This window comes from Triticum dicoccoides, chromosome 3B (assembly GCF_002162155.2).
Source record: "Triticum dicoccoides isolate Atlit2015 ecotype Zavitan chromosome 3B, WEW_v2.0, whole genome shotgun sequence".
Taxonomy (NCBI): domain Eukaryota; kingdom Viridiplantae; phylum Streptophyta; class Magnoliopsida; order Poales; family Poaceae; genus Triticum; species Triticum dicoccoides.
The window spans coordinates 351,969,810-351,976,539 of NC_041385.1; positions in this window are offsets into that span (position 1 = coordinate 351,969,810).

Consider the following 6,730-nt stretch of genomic DNA (forward strand, 5'->3'; position numbering starts at 1 on the left):
ACCTGGGGCTGCGGCCGGTCTTGAGTCCAAGTTCGTCGGCTCCCACCCTCACGCCGGGCTCCTCTCCAGCTTCACTGGAGCGCCACGGAGAGACGAACCACTGACGTCCTCGACCCGAGAACGAGGACGTGGGGGGCGGTCGTAACCACCACTGCTCGAGCTCTCGTTAGAGGAGGAGCTGCCGCTATAGGAAGAAGAGCATGCGCTGCCAAGATCGAGCTCACCTTCGCCACCCTCGTCGTCCCTGCCACCCTCCGGGCAGCATCCCACGCGGCGGACGTCCTCCCTGAACACCCTCACGTAGAGGGTCGCTAGACCGTTGTACTTGAATTGCAGGGTGCACCTTCCGCTCAGGCCTCGCGCATGGGCGAACATCTGCTAGCCGTGGGTCGGGGCCACGCTGCCGGAGGCGGCGACCTCGGTCCCGACCCACGAAGCTCTGCTGCAGCAGCCATCGGCCTGCAGCCAGAGACCATCAAGCCCCAAGGAAGGAAGCTCGCTGGAGAAGAAACGCGGGAGCCGGAGCGAGGTGTCGGCCGGGCTTTCTGACCACACCACGAATTCAGGGAGCACGTCCAGCGAGGAGAAGCGCGGCCGAGGCGGGCGCACAATCACGGCGCGCCTCCCTTTGTCATGGGGGCTGCCCCGAAGTACGTGGCCCCCACTGCAAGAGGAGGTGCCATCGTAGGCACCAAGAGAAGCACCGGCTCTAGGGGGCGCACGCCCGCGCCCCCTAGGGGCCGCCGCAGGAGCCGCATCATGCTTGCAGGGACGGCTACTGCCTCTCTTGGGAGGCGGAGAGGCTGGTCCCTCCTTGGAAGCCTTTCCCTTATTGTCCGCCGAAAACCTCCTCGGTGATGCCATGGAAGTGAGATGAAGGAGGAGAAACGGGCGGGAGCAAGACGAATGAGAGATGGGCAGGGGACCCTGCCCCTCCCCCATATGTATAGCCGAGGAAGGCCAACCGCTAGCCTCCACGACCTCACGCCATCATGACCTTCTGCATACCGCATCGTTCCGTCAAGTTGAACAGTTGCCGAGGTAGCGTGGGGAAGTGCAGTCGCCCATGTTCCATCAATCGCCACGTGTCATCAAGGCCACATGCTCTTAGGGCCCGCGGCGCTCCGCACTTGCCCTTTGGCTTTGCCTGGAAGCCAAGTCCGAGCGCGCCTTGGGCCCGGGGGCTACTGTCGGCATTCTGGATATCGGGGTATCCAGCCCTACCTGCCTGGGGCCCACCACGTGGCTCCATCGACGGCCTGGTACGTCCCAGCTTCGACATCAACAACTCAAGACCTTCGCGAGGGGCCAAGCCTTGCGTGGCGGATGATGACAAAACCCCCGAGGGGATCGGCCTCCTCAGGCTGGCTCCCAAGGGGCGGAGAGTTCTATGCAAGGTTTACCTCACAAGGCTCAGATGACGTGAGCCATGACAACCAAGACCAGGCGGGCGTCAGGCGGGTGCAGAACACAGGTTTCCTCTTCGGTGCAATGGAGGCAAGCCGCAGGCACAGAGTCTCAAGGAATCAGCCAAAGGTTTCCATTCTGGTGCAACAAGACCAAGACCGCCAGGACGGTCGGACGGAGGTCATCACCGAGCCCACCGCAGCGTCACGACCAGAGGCTTATCGTAGGCGAAGACTACTTTTTTAGGATAAGTTGTACTACTTGTCCCCTTTCAAATCCGGCCGTTGTGGGATCCCTTCCCGCCAACATTTGGGAAGAGGACCAAGGCCGCTATAAATAGGACTTAGCCACCACCATAGAAGGACAAGCTAAACTGGCTTGCATCCCCTCAGCTCTCTCGAGCTCAAGAACACTCACCTCGTGAGGCCAGTTCATCCACTGTACTAGTTCATCCACAGCCCTCCGAGGCAATCCACCAAAACGCTAGAGTTGGATATTACACTGCATGGTGGCCCGAACCAGGATAAACTATTGTGTCTCTCTGTCCCTTCGAGCTCGACGCGCTAGGCTTAGGAGAATCGCGAGTAGGCACGCTGGGTAGGTTGAGATCTCCGCACGCACCCCAGAGTTCGAACCTCTCAAGGGTTTGCGGAACCCATAATCCGAAAGGTAGGGTATGCCCCCCCCTTGTGGGCCCCTCGTAGCTCCCCTGACCTAGTTCCTTCGCATATATATACTCTTATCCCCTGAAAACGTTGAGGAGAGCCACGAAACCACTTTTCCACCGCCACAACCTTCTGTACCCATGAGATCCCATCTAGGGACCTTTTCCGGCATCCTGCCGGAGGGGGATTCAATCATGGAGGGCTTCTACATCAACACCATTACCTCTCCGATGAAGCGTGAGTAGTTTACCACAGACCTTCGGGTCCATAGTTATTAGCTAGATGGCTTCTTCTCTCTCTATGATTCTCAATACCATGTTCTCGTCGATGTTCTTGGAGATCTATTCGATGTAATATTCTTTTGCGGTGTGTTTGCCGAGATCCGATGAATTGTGGATTTATGATCAGGATTATCTATGAATATTATTTGGTTCTTCTATGAATTCTTATATGCATGATTTGGTATCTTGGCAAGTCTCTTCGAATTATCGGTTTAGTTTGGCCTACTAGGTTGATCTTTCTTGCAATGGGAGAATTGCTTAGTTTTGGGTTCAATCTTGCGGTGTCCTTTCCAAGTGACAGTAGGGGCAGCAAGGCACGTATTGTATTATTGCCATCGAGGATAAAAATATGGGGTTTTCATCATATTGCTTGAGTTAATTCCTCTACATCATGTCACCTTGCTTAATGCGTTACTCCGTTCTTTATGAACTTAATACTCTAGATGCATGCTGGATAGCGGTCGATGTGTGGAGTAGTAGTAGTAGATGCAGGCAGGATTCGGTCTACTTGACACGGACGTGATGCCTATGTTCATGATCATTGCCTTATATATCTTCATAACTATGCGCTTTTCTATCAATTGCTCGGCAGTAATTTGTTCACCCATCATAATATTTGCTATCTTGTGAGAAGCCAGTAGTGAAACCTATGGCCCCTGGGTCTCTTTTCCATTATATTGAATCTCATTTACATCTTATTAGTTTTTGATATACTATTTTGCAATCTTTTCTCTCCAATCTATAAACCAAAAATACCAAAAATATTTACTTTACCGTTTATCTATCTCTATCAGATCTCACTTTTGCAAGTGACCGTGAAGGGATTGACAACCTCTTTATCACGTTGGGTGCAGGTTGTTGATTGTTTGTGCAGGTATTCGGTGACTTGTGCGTCGTCTCCTACTGGATTGATACCTTGGTTCTCAAAACTGACGGAAATATTTACGCTACTTTGCTGCATCACTCTTTCCTCTTCAAGGGAAAACCAACGCAAGGTCAAGAGGTAGCACTGCGGAGCCAAGAACGTGGAGCTTCCATGAGGGCTAGAGGGAGCCAGTTCGCCATGGCCTTGTCGTCGCCACCTGCTGCCAATATGCCTAGAGCATATAACTGGAGGAACTCCTCAGGGTAGGCCACGCCATCATAGTGCTGGGGCAACACCGGCCTAAACCTCATTGGCCACCGAACCCGAGGCAAGTATGGAGTGAAGGCCGGGCATCGCGCAGCGATGCCAGCAATGACGGGTCGAGAAGGAGGGCGGATGATGTCGGCCATAAGGTGACGAAGCGAGGAGGAGCGAAGCAGAAGGGAGAACCTCGACACACACCCCTACCTGGCGCGCCAAATGTCGGAATCGGGGCTTCGTGGACCCAAATAAGGTTCGAACTCTGGGGCGTGCGTGACCTAACCTAGCTACAGCCTCAAGCTCATCGCCTCATGGCTTGGCCTCGTCGATTTCGTGCGAGCGGGGAAAAGAGGGGACACAACAATTTACCCAGGTTCGGGCCACCTTGCGGTGTAAAACCCTACTCCTGCTTTTTGGTGGATTGCTTTGCGAGGAGGATGAGGATGAACTAGTACAGTGGTTGAGCTACCTCGTGAGGGCTCGGAGGGTGAGAAAGAATCGATCCCCCCTTTCTCAAAGGTGGAGACTAGCCTATATTTATAGTGGCCTGGGTCCTCTTCCTTCATAGCTTAGGCGGGAAGGGATTCCACAATGGATAATTTGAAAGGGGACAAGAGGTACATATTATCCTGACGAAAGGTGGTCTTCGCCTGGAAAGCTTCTGGCCATGACGCAACGGTGGGCGCGGTGATGACATCTGTCATGCCGAGCTCGTGGTCTTGGTCTCGTTGCACCAGAATGGAAACCTTTGGGGGATTCATTGGGAACCCGCGTACGTCCTTGCCTCCTTGGCACCAAATAGGAAACTGTCCTCCTCTACGCTTGCTGGCGCCCGCCTCGTCTTGGTCGTCATGCCTCATGTCATTGCGACCCTCGTGAAGCGGGGTACCTGCATAGAGATCTTCGGTCCTTGGGAGACAGGCTCGGGGGCTGCTCCTTGGGAGGTCTTGGTGTCATTCTCGTCGCGAGGCTGGGGGCCCTCGCGAGGGTCTTTCTTGTAGGGGCTTGTAGCTGGGCCATATCGGACCATCGACGGGGCCGCGCACTGGGCCGTAGGCAGGCAAGTCTAGGTACCCCCGATCCCGGAATGCCGACACAAACTGTGCAATAATTTATTTATGTTATCCAGGACAAAAATACTTCACAGACTTTTGTGCCATGTCTAATTGCAGGTGTATGGGACATTTGTACAATCCACATACGAAGATAAGGGAAAAAGAGAAGTTTATGTGTTGCTCAAAAAGTCCTCTCACGTTAGTTTTGGGCAAAGAGAAGATAGAGTCAAATTCTCTCACGTTCTCGACTCATATTTGGACTGCACAGACATACCTGACCCAAAACGCCAAGATCTCTTTCATCTGGAGTCCGAATTGGGTGACTTTTTTTTGTTGGAAAGTAGATTTCGTGCTCTTTCCAACCCAATTGGATTCACCTTCAAATTTTGTCCGGAGCGTTGAGATATTGATGAAACAATCTGACGCTACAGCAGAATCCAAGACAAACTACAAGTCCAAAGGTGTTGCATCACCTCCACTTGGCCCATGTGCGTTGTACGACCTAGGGTTGGTTTTGGATGCCTTGGGACATCCTCCCTCTTCCTTGGCTTCCACCTCTTACTCCTATATAAGTGGATCAATCTAGTAGCTTTTTCTTTGGGAATTGTCTAGTTAGAAGTTAGCCATTGCAACTTCGTGTACTTCGTTTTTGTCTAACGACCAGATCAAGACCGCTTTCAGATCCCCACCTTTATCAATACTTCATCTATATTCGCAATATTCAGATTGAATTATCATATTCTTACTTGTTCTTCGATTGCGTGCAGGAATAGACCTTCGTGGTCAGGTGGATCATGCTCAGGCGTGGTCAATAACCTCTCAGAGTTGGTTTAGTGATTGCTAAGGTGCAACGTCGTTGCACGTTTGTAGTCAGATCGTCAAAGTCATTTCCACCAAATCGATAGTTATCATCTCATCGAAAGATTGGACACCTTACCTCTATCATTACGGTCCGCCGATCTCATAAGGAAGGACTCCAGAAGCCTCGAACCCAGGCATGATCAAGACAGACACCGTTGAAGACTTGGCGTATACTTCAAGGACTGCTCCAGCCGTCGGCATGTTTATTCCTAGTTAGCAACTGACCATGTGTAACCCTAGATACCCCTGGTGCCTATATAGGCCAGAGGGTTTTAGTCTATAGGGACAGAATCACAATTACCAGCCTTAGGGTTTAGAACACAACATACAATCTCGAGGTATCAACCTGTACTCGATACTCCATCATCAATAGAATCAAGCAGGACATAGGGTTTTACCTCTTCGAGAGGGCCCAAACTTGGGTAAAACATCGCGCCCCTTGTCTCTTGTTACCCGTCGTTCCAGATCCACAGCTCGGGACCCCCTACTCAAGATTTGCCGGTTCTAGTACTGACAATCATGACTAGCTTTATTGATCTAACATAGGTATTACATCGTCCACAGTGTCAAGGCAAGGTTGCCCGGAGGCTCCTCAGTCCAACTAAGAGACGTTCTATTACAATAAGAGTAATTAGATAGCAAATGCGCTGCTTTATTAAGAGAATGATAACAATGTTTAAAGACGACTTCCCAATCAAAGTAGACACGTCCTAATACTCTGGAAAAATTGCCACCGTGCATCCCACCATCTTGATTGGCCGTTGTAGAAGTTTATAACATTTAACAAGTCCGATTCAGCTTCCACACAAGGGAATCCCAAGGAGTTTGCAAACGTAAGTCCATTCCTCATTGCAGTTGCATCAACCATCGTCGCATCTGATGTATGTGTTATATATATATGCACTGTGCAGCAAGCAAATTACCTTTATCATCTTTAATAACTACCGTTGTTGCTCCCTCTCCCTTATTTGCAAAAGGGGCTACATGGACGTTTACTTTCCGAAAAAGGCTTTCACCCCGCTTTATATATAAAGCAACCCACCAGAGCCACAGAGTACAACAAGGTTCACACCACACACACCTAGACATAGAGTACGACGGAAGTACAACAGGTTCTGCTGAGGGCAAAAACTCAATAAACCCAAGGGAAAAAAAGCAAAGACAGCAAATCATCTGCGCTAAAAGGCGACTAATCCTGCTCTAGAGGTGGCGGAGGGGGCGGTGGCGACAAGCGAAGGGACATCGAGTGAAGGTCGGCGATGAAGGAGGTGATGGCATCGCGGTCCAGGGGGCGGCTAAGCGACCGCCAGAGTTGCAAGCAACCACAAAATTTGA